Source organism: Mustela lutreola, chromosome 6, assembly GCF_030435805.1.
Source record: "Mustela lutreola isolate mMusLut2 chromosome 6, mMusLut2.pri, whole genome shotgun sequence".
Lineage (NCBI taxonomy): Eukaryota > Metazoa > Chordata > Mammalia > Carnivora > Mustelidae > Mustela > Mustela lutreola.
The window spans coordinates 52,645,919-52,663,186 of NC_081295.1; the positions used below are offsets into that span (position 1 = coordinate 52,645,919).

Genomic DNA, 17,268 nt, shown 5'->3' on the forward strand with positions numbered 1-17,268 from the left:
ATCCATAGTCTGAATGCAAATGTTTCAGCTGAAGGCCTTCACTCTCAATCAGCATAACATTTCCCTTGTTTAATCTATTAATTTACTTAGCAACTCTTTTTTCATAGTTGCACGTTAAACAAGGATTCTGACTAACAAAACTTTATGTCCCAGCAGATGGCCCATAGAAACAGCCTTGCTGGCCTCATCAAAACAAGTTTTGCACAACAAACACTTGCTGTGTTGAATGGCCTTGCAACAATCACACTCTATGTCAGAGTCATTCTCCATAAAGGAAAAAAATTTTAATTGGTAATATCTGCTGTGTGCATTTTAAGTAGGCAGAGCTGGTCTGCCATATAAAAATGAAAATAGTCTGTCCGCTAGGTCCCGCTCACTCCTTCTCTCATCCTTCTCCCTTCTATCCCACTTGGGCCCCTTCTCCCATGAGCAAGTGGTCTATTTCCCTGCCTTCCATGGAAGTGCCTCTTTCTTCCAATGATCAGTCCCCATCCCCTGGAAAATTCATCCATTAATAAAGCTATTTAAAGGAAAACTATTGCATGTCAAGAATGCTTTTAATATTTTACCAATCAACCCCCCTGTCTGTAAAACTCAACTTTTAAAAAATGTCTGCTGAATTTTTAAAGTATTTTATATCCCAAGGTGCTCTCAAGGCTCCACCATGCCAGCAGTCACATATGTTCCAGGCAGCTTTACCTTTCCAACAGTTTCCATTTTGGCACTGAACACAGTTCTCAACAATGGCCCTCTGTTGTCTCCAGGACCCAGAAACAACCATCATTTCACTAGCTTGACCTGTGTGCTACAAACATAGTGCTGTATTTCTTCTCCCAGTAATTTGATGGGTTGACAGTATAGGTCCTATAGTTTCTTCACTAAATTGAGAACAGAGGAGCTTTGGAAAGGCACTTTAACAGAGTCTGAAACAGAAGCAAGAAAAGGAAGAGGCAAAAGAACTAAGAAAAGAGAAAAAAGGATGTGAACTGGGGTCAGATCATTGGTGAAGGGAGTCATGGCTTCCTATAGCCTGGTTTGAATGTTCCTCCTAGACAAGGAGGATGTGCAGATCATTGCCCAAAGAAGCAAGGAAGAGCAGAAGATGGTAGAGGCTGATCTGGTCCAGCAGAGGAAGGAATGGGACCAGAAGAAGAGGAAGCTTAAATGGGAGCAGGATGGAGCAGAAACACATGGGGAGGTTTCAGTCTTGGCCCCCCTGATTCTGGTCTCAGTGGAGAAAAATATGCTGCTTTTGATACCAGGATACTTGAGGTAAGAAATGTTTTCAATATGACAGAAAAAGGGGTGCCTGGGTGACTCAGTGGGTTAAGCTCTGCCTTTGGCTTAGGTCAAGATCTCAGGGTCCTGGGATTGAACCCCACAGCGGGCTCTCTGCTCGGTGGGGAGCCTGCTCCCACCCACCTCTCTGCCTGCCTCTCTGCCTACTTGTGACAAATAAATAAAAAAATATATGACAGCCGAAGAGGGAAGAAAGGAATCAGTCCATGTCCTGGTCGCTGTGGGGAACAGCAGAGGAGCTCCAGGTTTTTCCATTAGGAAAGCCCCTGATTGGATGGATGCTTTCAGAAAAGAGAAGAACAGAGCAGTTCACTGTTTGCATTATGCAGAACTATATGAAGACCATATGATATTCCACAATATTTCTTTAAGATTTTAAAGGACCCATATCAAGATGAAGAAACAACCCAGAGGCTATGGCCTCGGCTGCCATTGGGCCATCATCACCACCTGCCAACTCACTGGCATAAAAGACATGTATGCCAAGGTCTCTGGGTCCTCAACATGCTCAGACTCACAAGGGCTCTCCCACCAGGAAACCCATCAACAGCTGGCTGATAAGAAGTCTCCATGTTGGGGCGCCTGGGTGGCTCAGTGGGTTAAAGCCTCTGGCTTTGGCTCAGGTCATGATCTCAGGGTCCTGGAATCAAGCCCCGCATCGGGCTCTCTGCTCAGCAGGGAGCCTGCTTCCTCCTTTCTCTCTGCCTGCCTCTCTGCCTACTTGTGATCTCTGTCTGTCAAAGAAAGAAAGAAACAAACAAACAAAGAAACAAAGAAAGAAGTCTCCATGTTGTAGAATTCCAGAACGAATGGGGCCCTCCACCCATTATGGTGACCTCCCCCCAGGGAGCCTTAATAAAGGATCCAGAGCCAGAAGGTGCGGTTCTAGACATCAAAATGCACTAAGAAGGAGTGCAGGCCACACAGGGAGTGAAGCACTCAATGTGGTCCAGTGTAAAGAAAGCCACCACCTGAGCCTCCCTCTGGCATTATACAACTACAGTACCGTCCAGCACCCCAAGGAGACTCAACCCTTCATTAAGGGTCATTAAAAAGTGACCCTTTTAATGTCACTTTCTTTTTAAAGGAAAGAACAACCTTCTTTATTAACAAATAATAAATAACCATAGCTTTAAAAAAAAAAAAAAGATTTTAGGGGCACCTGGATGGCTCAGTGGGTTAAAGCCTCTGCCTTCGGTTCAGGTCATGATCCCAGGGTCCTGGGATCGAGCCCCGCATTGTGCTCTCTGCTCCGTGGGGAGCCTGCTTCCTCCTCTCTCTCTCTCTCTCTGCCTGCCTCTCTGCCTGCTTGTGATCTCTGTCAAATAAATAAATAAAATTAAAAAAAAAAGATTTTATATCCTCTTCTGTTCGAAGAAATATAGCTTTGAATTTGTTCAACATGAAGTCTCAAACAGTTTCATTTCTATGAAATCTACTCTTTACCCACAACCCAGCCTGGACCCCCTTTCCAGAGATTGCATACTCATAGCTTCTGGTGAGAAGCTTTCTTTAGCACTGTTGGTTACTACATAACTCATAGACTCCCTTGGTCACTGTAGATTGGGCCAGGACCTTCCCCAAAATGAGCCAGTCAATTCTCTTTCCAGAGAAACTGGAAAGAAAATTGAGACATTCCAGTTATCTGGAAACTAAAGGCCTAAATGCATCTGTACACAATGAGTTCTGGCATGATGATGACATGCCCTCATGGCAAACTGGCCTAAAATAAGTTGACCATTTTTAGCTATTGGGTTCTTTCACTGAAGGCAGAGGCAATACTATTTTAGCCTCGGGACTGAGCTACACTTCTCACTTCTCACCACAGCTGGACAACAGAACACAGGAACAGAGCCAAACTAAGTCCTAAGATAAGAAATGCCCCTCCGGAAATATAATCTTACACTTGCTCATAGAAAGTCACATACACAGTATTTTTAGTCAACCCCTATATCTTAAACATCACACATTTCACTAATTCAAAGTCATTTCCAATGCCCTTTTTGCTGATTTTAAAACTGTCTAGAGCTAAGCTGAGGTAAATATGTTTGCAACTTGTAGGAGCTGTCTTTTGAATATGGATTTCTGGTTAAGCTCTTTCAAATGTTGACTAGTGTATGTTGTCAATTTCTTGGAAAGAGTGTCTGGCTGGGTACTTCGAAATTCAGTTACTGGCCCCTCAAGTAAGCATCAAATATGCATAGATGTATAAATACACATAATGCATACATACATGCATGTGTACATCTATATATATACAAACATATGTGTAGATATAGATATAGCTAGACATACACACATGCTATCTCCACTGACGTGTTTTTAAATAGATATAGACATCGTAACAGTTGTGTGTTAGCAGAGCCTAAGTACCCAGTCTGCAGAGAGGAAGATGAAACTGATGTCGACAGGAAGCAGAGGAATACCTGAGGACTCAGGGGAAGAATTCTTAAGACTGCTATCTTCATTTTCAGTAATTTCTCTCTCTCTGGTTCAATCCTTTGTGAGACCTACCTTTGGGCTTACACAAGATGTCCCTATGTCATCGTATCAAGTTTCCCCATTTCCATACATTAATTTGAGCATATTCTGTTACTACCAAACAATCCTAGACTAAGAAATTAATACTATTCTTACAGAATTAATATAACTATAGACAGAAAATTGATATATTAGCCTCCCAGCCTCATTATAGGTAAGGGTATGATTTCCACGAGGCCTATTAAAATACTAAAGTAGTTCAAGGACTGTATTTGCCATCTTCACAGACTCCGTCCCCCAGTTGAGGACCACTAAGCAGTGGTATGAATGTTCAAGTGAAGTTCTCTAATTTCTAAGCATATATGTATTTTAAAACAGGATACTTTTTAAACTGAACCAAATTTTGCTGAGTCCATGATATATTCAAAGCATTTTCTTAAATGCTAGAGGACATTTAACAGTAGAAGACATCTTCTTAACTGCAGGGCTAGGCTTCTAAGCATTCAAATGAAGCAAATGAAGAGATAGGAAAGCACACAGATGACTACAATAAAAGGTCAATAATGGTAGTACATGTCATGAAAAATATAAATTCTGATGGGGTCTGAAGGCAAAGGATAGTTTACTAAGCTCAGTAAGAGTTCACAAAGTTCTCAAAGTACTGGATAGATACTGAAAGACTGGTGTGGTCTGAATAGGCAGAGATATAAGGAAGAGAAGGGAAGGCCTACCAGGCAGGAGAAACTGCATGAAGTACAGAGCCTGCAAGTCAGAGGATTTGTTCTAGAAACAGTAGGAGTGTGCTAGGAGTGTGCTTCTGCTGTAGTAGAAAATGCCTGAAGATACACTATGTGAGAAAGAATGGAAAGATACGTTTGGACAGATTGAAAGCCCTGAGCCACACACACGCTTTAAAAATTTGTTCTATTGTCCATGGGGAGGGGGGAAAAGAGAGGGAGTCAGAGCAGTAAAGTGGCATGATAAATTTTGTGTTTGAAAAAAGTACTTCTAGTGAGAGAATGTAGAAATCATGGAAGACAGGAGATAGAGCTGGGAAGCCGATTAAGAAGCTGTTTAAGTCCTCTAGGTGTGAGAGTTAATGAGATGCTGTTTTAGGGCAGTTGCCTTGAGAAAAGAAATGAAGGGATAAAACTGATAATCACTCTAAAGGTAAAGTTAACAGGATAATATGACAAATAATATAGGAGAGCTTGAAGGTCTACAAAAAATGACTTAATATAGGAAAGCTTGAAGGTCTACAAAAAATGACTTCAATCTTAACCGTGAGGATTTGGTTTGCTCTTCTTTAAAAGAGGAGTTGTGGGGCACGTGGGTGGTTCAGGCAGCTGAGCATCCAACTCTTGGTTTGGGCTCAGGTCATGGTCTCAGGGTTGTGGTACTGAGCCTGCCATTGGGCTCCATGCTCAGGAGGAAGCCTGCTTCTCTCCTTCTCCCTCTGCCCTCCCTACCCCCATACCCGCTTGCTTTCACTCTCTCTCTCTCTCTCAAAATAAATAAATAAATCTTAAAAATAAGTAAATAAATCATTAAATAAAATAAAAAGTTGTTTATTTCTCCACAACAGTTTGTGAGGATGAAAGGTATGATGCATGTAAAGTGAATACCTAATAAAAAGGGATTTATAAAGACCAGAAAGAAAAAAATTTTCTAAAAGCAAGGTAGAGGGTCATTTTTTTTATAGGAAGTAACTTAGAGCCACAGCCTTTGATCGCATGGAGAAGACTCTTCTAAGTAAGACCAACCGTAGGTCAGTGCCACACCAGGCATGAGTTCCACACAGATTTCAGTACATAGTTATAGAGCATTCAGAGACATGTCAAAGCCTAAAATTACTACTCACTATTAACATCAAATAGCAAAAGGTTTACTGGCAACAAAAAAAAAAAAAAAAAAAGAAAGAAAGAAAGAAAGCCAACAATGAGAAGCAGGAAGTTAACTAAAAATGACATCAAAGTAGTTAACTTGGTAGATGAGGTACTAAGAAACAAGTCCACCTCAGCCATAAGAAGACTGAGCAATGGAGTGATGTTCAAACCAACCAATGGCGCAATTCTAAAACTAACTCCATAATAGCTAGGGAGTAACATCTAATATGGCTGGTTTGTGACCAGCTCGGTGAAAATCTTGGCCAAAGGTGGAATTTTAGAGCTGCTCTTAACAAATTTCATGAGATAACTACACCCTAATGTCCACCTCAGTCATTTCATGAATGTAATACAGTGATGGCTCCCTTTTGTATCTAAAAGGTTATTGTTAATATACCATCTTTGGAGGAATCAAGAACCCCTATCATTCCTTTCTTATTCTGTGGCTTAGAAGTGGAAACCCAATGATATGGCCAAATGTCAAAATCTTCCGTTTGCACTGTATCATACTGCAATCAGAGCTGACCAAGGTATTAAGCAGATTTGCTGACCTAGGAATGCATCACTAGAAAACACAAGGAAAATGAAGGGAATAAACCTTCTGAAGTTCGTCCTTTATGCCAATTTATGTAATAGCTATAGCTATAGCAATCCCACTGATAAAATTGTATAATTAAAGTCTGAGCTTTGAAACATTGGCCAGGTGTAGACAGAAGCAGACAAAGGGAAATGGTCATTCAGACGAACTGGCATGTGACCAAAACTTGTGAAGGACACTGCAGAGGATCCAGGGGCAAACCAGAGAAGACTCCCAATAAGACCAGGACAAAGATGATTCCTGGAGCTGTCCCTAAATAACAGTTCTGCCAACTCCTTGTTCAGGAGAGATTAGAGTAAATATTTCCATATTTAAGTTAACTCTTTGATATGATGTATTTATAATGTGAGTTCTATCAATTTATTTAAAATTTCTGTTAAGAAACACCCCCTTCTATTCTAGTCCCAGTCAGATCTTGTCAAGATGGATATTTGAACCAGATGTATCCTAATGAACATTTATAGTTAAAATTCTGCGGTCAGAATTTTGGGTGGCTCAGTGGGTTAAATAAAGCCTCTGCCTTCGGCTCAGGTCATGATCCCAGGGTCCTGAGATCCAGCCCCACATCAGGCTCTCTGCTCAGCGGGGAGCCTGCTTCCTCCTCTCTCTCTCTCTGCCTGCCTCTCTACCTACTTGTGATCTTTGTCAAATAAGTAATAAAATCTTAAAAAAAAAAAAAAAATTCTGTGGTCCTGGGTAAGCAAATTCAGCAATTCCCACGTGAAATTCCTCTTATTGGTTCTAGCTAGTTTTGCAATGAGCTTCTTTGCCAAAAGCATTTTCTCTGCAAGATTTTCATGCGAACATTTTCTCTGCATAACTAATTGGCTGTAAGGCAATTCTGCCATTAAAAAATAAATAAATAACTGGTTGACAGATTGGTTTGACAGTTTGTTGGTTTGACAGTTTGGTTACGTTTCTCCAATAAAGCAATACTCTCATTTTTATATTATATTACTCTTACCACTCATAATATCTATACAGTGATGTAGTTTTGAACCCACATTTCACATAGAACTTTCGAACATCTATCAAAGGACATGATATGACAATACTCCAAGAACACACACCAGCATAAGAGGCTTTCACATACAATTCAAAGTTCATTTACAAAGTATGTGTCCCAATATTTGGAAACTGATACCACTCTTAATGAAGGAAAAGGTTTTAGTTAAAAAAAAAAAAAAAGGAGAGGTGGCTGTTTCCTTTGGTGAAGTGTCCTCCTTCAGCTCAGGTCGTGATCCTAGAGTCTTGGGATTCAGCCCAGGCCAGGCTCCCTGCTCAGTGGGGAGTCTGATTCTCCCTCTCCCTCTGCCCTTCCCCCAACTCATGTAAGTGCTCTCTCTCACAAATAAACAAAATCTTTTGTAAAGAAAGTATAATATTATGGGGGCGCCTGGCTGGCTCAGTGGGTTAACGCCTCTGCCTTCGGCTTGGGTCATGATCCCAGGGTCCTGGGATAGAGCCCTACATCGGGCTCTCTGCTCAGCTGGGAGCCTGCTTCCTCCTCTCTCTCTGCCTGCCTCTCTGCCTACTTGTGATCTCTCTCTGTCAAATAAATAAATAAAATCTTTAAAAAAAAAAAAAAAAAAACAAAGAAAGAAAGTATAATATTATGAACAAAAACCTTGAAGACAAGTGCTTTGGTACAGTCCACAAATTTAAATCAGTTATTTGCACAGTATTGCCATGAATCTACATATATTTTAAATGTATTCAATTTTCTATTTCTCAATAAAGACTTTTTAATTTTGTTAATCATTTTTCATGTCATTTAATAGTCTTTTTTAATGAATGCTGATGAAGTTCTAGAACATAGGTAAGGTTCAGTGGGGTGAGGTCCGGAGCCGATGACCAAGAAAGAATTCTTGAGACATCTTTGGGGCAAAATGGTGGTTTATGAAAGCACGGGGACAGGACCCCTGGGCAGGAAGAGCTGCTGCCCCGGGGATGTGAGGAGTGGTCTATTATATACTTGTAAGTGGGAAGGGGATTAGGAATGGCGTAAGTCTCTAAGGAATTTTGGAAGCAAGGTTTCTAGGAACTTGAAGGGCTAGCTATTGTCTGGGGAAAAGGTTATTCATTACCAGTAATAAAAACCTTCTCATGAAACCCTTTAGATCAGTGGGTCATATGCTTGGGAATGATTGTCGACACTATCTTGGAGTTTTAGAGATAAAGTCTCCTAAGGGAATTGTTAAAGTAGACTTATAGGATCCTGGTTGGGGGTAGGGCATCGGTCAGGCTAGGATTGTCCTTTGCCCTTAGCAAAGCCTCAAGGTGAGGGTAGTTGAGTCCCTAGAGGAGAATCATTCTGCATGTTTCAAGGGCTTGTCAGTAGGTAAGGAAATTTAATAATTTTTCTTCTGCCTCTGTTTCCCACATCAATGTCCCTCTTTTATTTTTCATGATTTTATCTTTTTACAGTAAAATTACCTTACAGCAATTAGTTATGCCATGAAAACACCAGCAACAAGGATGCTTATGGTGGAAACACCAGACACACTTCAGGTGTGCTACACTTCAAAAAAGGCACCTGGTACGTCCTTTGCATAGTATAGATGCCCAAGTTCTGCCTTACTCTCTTTATTAACTTTGAGACTCTTCCATAATTTTATTTTCCACTTCAGCCAGTCCTATAAAGTACTTCATTCACTCAACAAACATTTTTTGAGCTCCTCCAGAGGACTGTTACCACTTAAAAGGTTTAGTTCCCACCCTACCAACATGCAACTCTGCACAACTAGCCTCTAAAAGGCAAAATTACATATCCACTTTCCCTTTAAATCTAGCACCTGTATATTTTCTGCCGGTATGTTTGATTTTTTCCTTCCTTGCTGCTCAGTGAATTGTGCTTCAAAAGAAAACCAATCAAAAGCAGTGGTAAAGAGAGTAGATTTCGTAGCCTCATTGCCAGGGTTTGTATCCCAGCTCTGGCATTTATTAGTTATGTGACCTTGGGTAAATTACTTCATATGTGGGTCTCTTGTTTTTTCATTTATGAGAAGGGGAGACTGATAGCTCCCACTGACCTCCTGGAGCTGTAATGAGCATTGAAGAAGTTGATTTAGGTAAGACATCTGGAAAAGAGAGTTCCCAGCATATTACGCAAGCACTACCTAAAGTGTCAGCTATTATTATGTAAACTCCACTGTTAAAATGTTTTAACATATTCAGTGATTCCTAACTGCTCAATGCTGTTTGACTCTCCCCACCAAACTAAACCTGTGGGGGCTCAATCTCATCAGACCCAATCCTCGCTTTAATAACAAATATTTGCAGTCCCGTCATACCATGTTAAAATAAAATCCATAGATGTACATTATTTCAAAATAACTTATTTAAAGCCCCAACTATAGTAAGTAGGAGATGTAAAAATTATAATAAAATAACTCTGCTTCGGGGCACCTGGGTGGCTTAGTTGGTTGAGCGTTCAACTCTTGATTTCAGAGCAGGTCAGATCTCACAGTTGTGGGATCAGGCTCTGCAGTCAGCATGGAGTGGGCTTGAGATTCTCTCTCTCCCTCTGCTTCTATCCCCACCACCCCATCCAAGGTTGCATAAGCGTGCTCTCTCTCTAAAATAAATAAACTCCTTAAAAAATAAATAAAATAAAATAATACAGCTTCACAACGTAACTGCTTGGGCAGACTACAACAGCAACCTCACATTATGGTTTAGGAGGCACTGCCCTGAATGAGAAGACATAATGAAGAACTCATCACATACCTTTATTTAGAAGCAGCCTGGTGGAGGCAACAGCCAAAAAGCACACAGTGCAGTTATGTTGTGTTGGCAATTCAAAAACCATGAGTGGTAACACTACTAGTAGTTTTCTCAAATAGAAAGATCCAAACAAAATAGATTTCCGTGTTGCCTCAATTTACCCAGTAACTATAGAGGCTGCTTTTAGGCAAACAGGCTTGAGCAATGGAAAGGCCCACAGCGACCACCTGGCTGAACACAGACAGGCCTAGAAGGCCTCCCACATCAAAATATCCAGAGGCCTAACTGATCAATGGGCTACTTACAAGTAGGCAAGAGTTACAGAAAAAAGGATGATTCCATAAATCACCATACCTCCTCATCTTCCCCCTTTAAAAACACCTTCCCACACCCACTGCCTCCTTAAATACAAGCTCTCCTTTGTTGTCCAGCCCTCCACTCCCCTGTTGTGTATTTAATAGACTTCCATCTCCTTTGTCCCACCTCAGGTGAATTCTTTTGCTTCCCACACCACTGGCTTCCACCTGATCATGGCCCCACATTGGAGGGCCCTAACTGATCGGACAGATACCCAATTGAGATACCACACTAACTGTATTTGTATTAAATTCAATGTATAGTAAAAAACATGGAAAAATGACTTTGCAGTTATAGGAAAAACAGAACTAAGATCCAGTCTCAGAGTATTATAAATAACTTTTGACTTACATGAATTTGAGGTAACATTCAAAAGCAGTGCAATACACGGGACAATTCTTCACTGTGAAGGAAGGTGCCACATATTGTAGGAAGTCTAACCTCTCAGCTCCTGCCTGCTGAGTCCATTAGCCTTCCTGACCCCCTCAACAATCTGACAACTAAAATAACCCAAAAGTTTAAAGAATAATCCTTGGGACAGTACTATTCTGCTAAGAACCACTGGTTTAATGAGTGATGGAGAGGGATAAAGAAGGAAGATATTTGTTGGGCTAGTTTCATTCCTAAAAAGAGACCTCAAGAGCACTATCCCAACAACTGAAAGAGGTCTAGTGGCAGAGCTACCCTCAGAGAGGAAGAGGAACTAAAATACTTCTTTTTATATGTCTCCATATTTAAAAATTAAATAAATATTTTTTTAGATTTTTTTTTTAAGATTTTATTTTATTTTATTTGACAGAGAGAGATCACAGGTAGGTAGAGAGGCTGGCAGAGAGAGAGAGAGGGAAGCAGGCTCCCTGCTGAGCAGAGAGCCCGATGTGGGACTGGATCCCAGGACCCTGAGATCATGACCTGAGCCGAAGGCAGCGGCTTAACCCACTGAGCCACCCAGGCGCCCCAATAAATATTTTTTTAAAACCTCCAACATGAAATACAATGAAGTAACAAATATAACAAAAATATTAAGAAAAAAGAAATAAAGGAAAATTCTCAAAATCAAATATGAATCAGCAAAAAGCCAGATTATGGAAAAACTAGAAATAGAAAAATGTCTTCACATGGTGAATTGCAAGGAAGGGAGAGAAAAGCATAAACGACAGATGTTGTAAATTAGAAAATGATGAGGGACCAGAAGGCAAGCTAAGGACAAAGCAGAAGCTGATACCCCGAAACCCACCCTCTCCATGGGATATATGTGACATTCCTCAGGCATTCCTGGCTGCCCTAAAGGAAAAACAAATAGTTTACTCGTAGAGACCACAATCCTGCAAGACTCAAGTCTCCCTCAGTTTACTTACAAAGCCTTAGCAATAGTTTCCAGAATGGAATGTAAATAAAATTAATCGTCTTTATAACGGATTGTAAATCCAATTAAATGTCTCTATAACCTGCAGCCCACCAACAGATACTTGAAGTGGGCAGAATGTAACATTCCTCCAGGAAGTTCCCAACTATCTAAATGTTAGCGCCTTACTAGACAGGTAAACAACCTTAACTAGACAGTGGCAAGGCCTCTAGTATCCAGGGAGTCTTCTTGGGGAGGTGTTGAAAGGACTTTCATATGCTGAATATGAAAGTCCTTTCAACGCCTCCGTTTTTCCTAACCTCTCCCAACCCCATAGTATATAATCAGCCACCCTTCACAACCCCCATGCAGCAGCTCTTTCTGCCCGTGGGTCCTGTCTCTGTGCTTTAGAAAACCACCACTTTGCACCAAAGACATCTCAAAAATTTTTTCTTGGTCCGCAGCTATGGACTCCACCCCACCGGAACTCACCTATATCCCAAAACCACATCAAAGAGATTCAAATGCATACCAACCAGTTGCAATTTTTTAATCTTATCACATAATTTAAAAATATAAACACTGCATGTTTGATGATATTATGGGATTACTGGGGTTTTGTTTTGTTTTGTTTTGTTTGGTGTGACACTGGGATTACTGTTAATTTTTAAATGAATCCTCATCTTCTAGAAATACAAACTTAGATATGTATAGATAAAAGAACAGAAGAGATTTTCTTCAGATGATGAGGGAACAGAAGGGTGGTTGAGAACAAAGCAGAAGCTGACACCCGGCAACTGGGTGGGACATATGTGACATTCTTTAGGCATCTCCCAACTATCTTTATGCTTATACCTTGCTGAGAAAGGAAGGTATCCTATCCTGTAGGTCTTTAGCATCTGAAAGTTCTATTGAAACCTCCCTTTTTTTCTTACCTCCCCCAACACCAGGTAGACAACCTGCCACCCTTCACAACCCCAGGGCAGCAACTCTTTCTGCCCATGAGTCCTGTCCCCATGCTTTAATAAACAACCATTTTGTTCAAAGATGTCTCAAGAATTCTTTCTTGGTTGTGGGCTCCAGACTCCACCCCACTGAAACTCACCTATATTCTAAAACTTCATCAAAAATAATACAAGCCTGGGGCAAGGAGAGGAGGACATAGCTGAAATACTAGCCATGAAATTCTATTATTGGATATTACATAATTTAAAATATAAAATTGTAAAGATGTGGTTATAGAGAAAGAAAAACTACGAAGGATCAGAATCTGGTAACATTCTAATTACTGCTATACAGCAGCAGAAGAAAAAAAAACTTAAAAAAATATAGAAAGAAAAAAATCACCCATAATTTCGTCAGAGTCCGCTTTATTGTGAAGGATTCTGCAATAAAACTTTTGTTCTTTTCATCCACTGTCTCTTCTGCTTTATACAGTTTGAATTCTTTTTATTTTTTTGTACAAGCCTCACTAGCGTTTCAAGGTCAGGAAAGAGAAAAGGTTGTGTTCTATTCCATGGAGAGGGGAAAAGCACCCCCCCATCCCACCCCCAGGGAGAACGTAGCCCACTGGATGTACTGTGCACTTGTGACAGTCCTGTGCCACCCAGCAGTAAACCCCACTATCACCACCACCACCCCCACACCCCCAGTCAGGCGATCTGGACGTGTCCCTTGACAGCCGCCGCAAAAACCTGGGGGACCAGACGTAAAACCGAGGTAGCCGACGTGTGTAAAGGCCCTCCGCCCGGGAGATTCTGGCACTCTGGGGCACAGCAGAGGGAGGGCAGGAAGGAAGATGGAACCCGAGCGGAAACAAAAGAAGATGGCATCGGCCTGCGGGAACCAAGCATGGAGGCCGGCGTGAAGCCGGCACCTGCCCCTCCCCATTCCAGAGAGCACCCCAGCAGGCCCCCAGTTATGTGTCAAAGCGGATGCCCGGTGCTCTGGACACGCCACGACAAGCCTCGGCGGCACGCGGCCAGCACCTCAACACCCGCACCCGCCATCGGCCTCTGCGCAGGGCCCACGGGTAGGTGAGTCTGACTGAGCACACAGACCCTTTAAGGGCCGTTTCTCAGTTCCTTATCGCTTGTGGGTCTGTTGGTGCAGCCACTCCGCTGGTTTTTAAAGCTAGCTGTTTCAGGGGGGAGGTTGTCTCCCAGGTGAAGGTCCTAAAAGTGGAGATGTGTGATGTAGGGTTCGCACTCCGCTCCTCAGAGAGAAGCTCCGGGTTTTGCATTCCCAGCCCCGTGGCGGGAAGGCTGGCGCGGGCTTTAAAGCGACGTCACGTCCTGGCTTCTCCTACCTGCTTTGTCCTGGCCGACTCTCGCCGGTGCATAGCAGCTGCCCAGCCGGGGTTTAGGGTTTTTGTTTTTTTTTGTTTTTTTTGTTTTTTTTTTTTTGTGTGTTTTTTTTTTTTTTTCCTGAGGAAGTTGTTCCGTACGTAGCTGTAGCTTCGGCTGTCAGTGGAAGGAGATCGGTTCACGATGCTCTCACACCGCCATCTTGAAGCCGGGCTCCCGTAGGCTTCTACTCACAGAAGCCCGTGCCCTCAAAGATTTCACAGCCGCCGTTCCTTAAAAATGCTGTCCTCGGGGCGCCTGGGTGGCTCAGTGGGTTAAGCCGCTGCCTTCGGCTCGGGTCGTGATCTCAGGGTCCTGGGATCGAGTCCCGCATCGGGCTCTCAGCTCAGCGGGGAACCTGCTTCCCTCCCTCTCCCTCTGCCTGCCTCTCTGTCTACTTGTGATTTCTGTCAAATAAATAAATAAAATCTTTAAAAAAAAAAAAAAATGCTGTCCTCACGCCTACCCAAAATTTTCCTGGCCCCTCCCAAGGAACAGCCACCCCCAGCCATTGTGTGGAAAGGGTTTCTATTCTCAGTTTTCGGAGGCTAGACTGCTAGGGGGAAAAGGAATCACTGTTCTCGCTGTGGAAGGCGTCCCGTGAAAGAATATTCTATTGTCCGTGGTTTATTTTTTCAGTACATGAACATAGGAATTATAGTGAGAGTGTATGTTAGTTTTAATCTCTAACTGAATGTTAACTTTTATTTAATGGGCCTTATTCAAGCTCACTCCATGGGTGGGTGGCTAGTAATTGAGTGCTGCTAATAAGAAGCCCGTGTTCTAGGGGCGCCTGGGTGGCTCAGTCCTTAACCCACTGCCTTCCGCTCAAGTCAAGATCACGGGATTCCTTGATTGAGCCTCACCTCGGGCTCCTTGCTCAGTGAGGAGTCTGTTTCTTCTTCCTCCGCCTCTCCCCCTGGCTCATGCTCTGGCCCTCTCTCTCTCTCTATCAAATTAATACATAAAATCTTTAAGAAAAAAAAAGAAGAAGCAGCCCATATTCCAGAGGCAGCTACCACAAGTGTTTTTAACTCTTCCTATCAGCACGAGAGGGTTTGTTAATTAGCATATGATATATTAGAAATGTCTTTCCGGTGGCGCCTGGGGGGCTCAGTAGGTTAAGCCTCTGCCTTAGGCTCAGGTCATGGTCTCAGCGTCCTGGGATGGAGCCCCGCATGGGCTCTCTGCTCAGCAGGGAGCCTGCTTCCCTTCCCGCCCCCCCCTGCCTGCCTCTCTGCCTACTTGTGATCTCTCTCTGTCAAATAAATAAATAAAGTCTTGAAAACATATATATATTTAAAGAAAGAAAGAAAGAAAGAAAGAAAGAAAGAAAGAAAGAAAGAAAGAAAGAAAGAAAGAAAGAAAGAAAGAAAGAAAGAAAGAAAAATGTCTTTCCAGGGGTGCCTAGGTGGCTCAGTGGGTTAAGCAACCCACTCTTGATTTCAGCTCAGGTCAAATAAGCTTCTTTAAATAGAGCCCCAGGTGGGGAGGGTAGGTGTCTTTCGATATGGAAGTGGGAGATCTGTAGCCCTCAACTACAACAAAGTAATAGTGGCTGTCATATCTACCAATAGAAACATATCCATTGATTGTGCACAGCCAACTTGGCTTAGATCACTTTGTAACAGATGTGTCCGTGACAATTCCAATTAGACATAAAATGCGTTTTCTTATTCGAAGGTCAAGTATCTCAAGTATTTGAGCATACATATGGTTACATTCTTTAGTGTTGTGAGCAGAACCCACTTCTGTGCGTATTGGGTATCTGCAAACTGCTGCTCAGGGTCAAACATGGCCTGCCACCTGGTGTTGTACAACCTGTGAACTAAAAATGGTTTTTAAAATTTTAAATGGATGGAAAAATTAAAAGAAAAATAATATTATGTAACATGAAAATCATATGACATTTCTATTGCAGTATGCCTAAAGAATATTTTTTGGAACACAGCCATGCTCACATGTTTAGGTACTATCTATGGCTGCTTTTCCTTTACCACATGAGTAGTTAGGACAGGGTCACTATGACACCCCAGGTCTAAATTACTTACTGTCTGGCCCTTCAGAGAAAAAGTTCCTTGACCTCTGGTGTTTTTAGGCTGTAAGAAAAAAATCACACAATATTATGAGGAACTGATTTCCAGGTTCCAAATAGCTAATTGAAGAATTATCAAAGTACAAGCCATCTCTAAACTGGGAACAGGTTTTAAGAGGGTTCAGTTCATCCAGTTTTAAAGTAAGATAAATATTTGGTTATCACTCATGCATAAAAGTTAATAGTATTCATCAACACTTGTGTTGGTGCTAGAGCACAACTTCTGACCAAATATTATAAACAAGTGATCAATATGTCTTGCCAGTATTCTTTATACAGGCAAAAAATGCCTCAAATAAACTTATCACAGCCGCACTGCCTTAATCTGAAATCTACTCCTATCAATTCCTCCCTCCATTTTAATCCTACAGATACATAAAAATGTTTTCATTCAGCATATGTATGTATTTCATGGTTTTTAATAGGCCTACAAAGTTCATATGCATTAAGAGGAAAGTTATAGCGGTGTTGGCCTGACAGCAATGAGTTAAGGAAAAGTTTCTGATCAAGTTTTTGGGACAAGAACAGCTAATTAAAGTGTACATACAGCTGCCTCTTATCTAATTATTCCAGAGTGATTTGTCAACAAATAGGCCAAGAACTGCCATGAGCAGTTATTTCAAAATAGAAGAGGCAGATACATTTTAATATACTAAGCTATAGATTTCTCTGGATTCTGTGTGTCTTCTATTTAACCTCAATAAGAGTCTCTTCAAGCTAGAGACAAACAACCTGTCAAAACTGTAGCTAAGGAAGAAGGTTCCAGCTCATTAGAACTCTACTCATCATCATCTTAAGAAGCTCCCAGAAAAATGAAAACCTAAGTAGGGCAATTGAGGCCTATGCGAAATAAATCCAGACAGGCAGATTTTTCTAATCCACCATTCCTAATCTTCATCAGCAAAAGCTACACTGAACATTTTTGACCCACTTAAAAAAAATTGTATCCACACATGAAAACTTTCCTTGATTTTCAAGATTCAGTAATCAATTTTAAATCAAAGATAAATTCTCAACCAAGAGGAAATTCAGCCCATTGATATTAGCATATGGAAAAAAAGTCTGGATAAACCCAGACAGAAAAAATTCAAGGTTGTTTGCTGGTGTGAGGGAACTTGATCAAAGCTTTTCTTTAG

General features: G+C 41.6%; 1 pseudogene; it reads left to right on the top strand.

Moving 5' to 3' along the window:
• The first annotated feature begins 829 nt into the window (after positions 1-829).
• LOC131833137 (small ribosomal subunit protein uS5m-like) lies at positions 830-2,274 on the top strand (annotated as a pseudogene).
• The last annotated feature ends 14,994 nt before the right edge of the window (positions 2,275-17,268 follow it).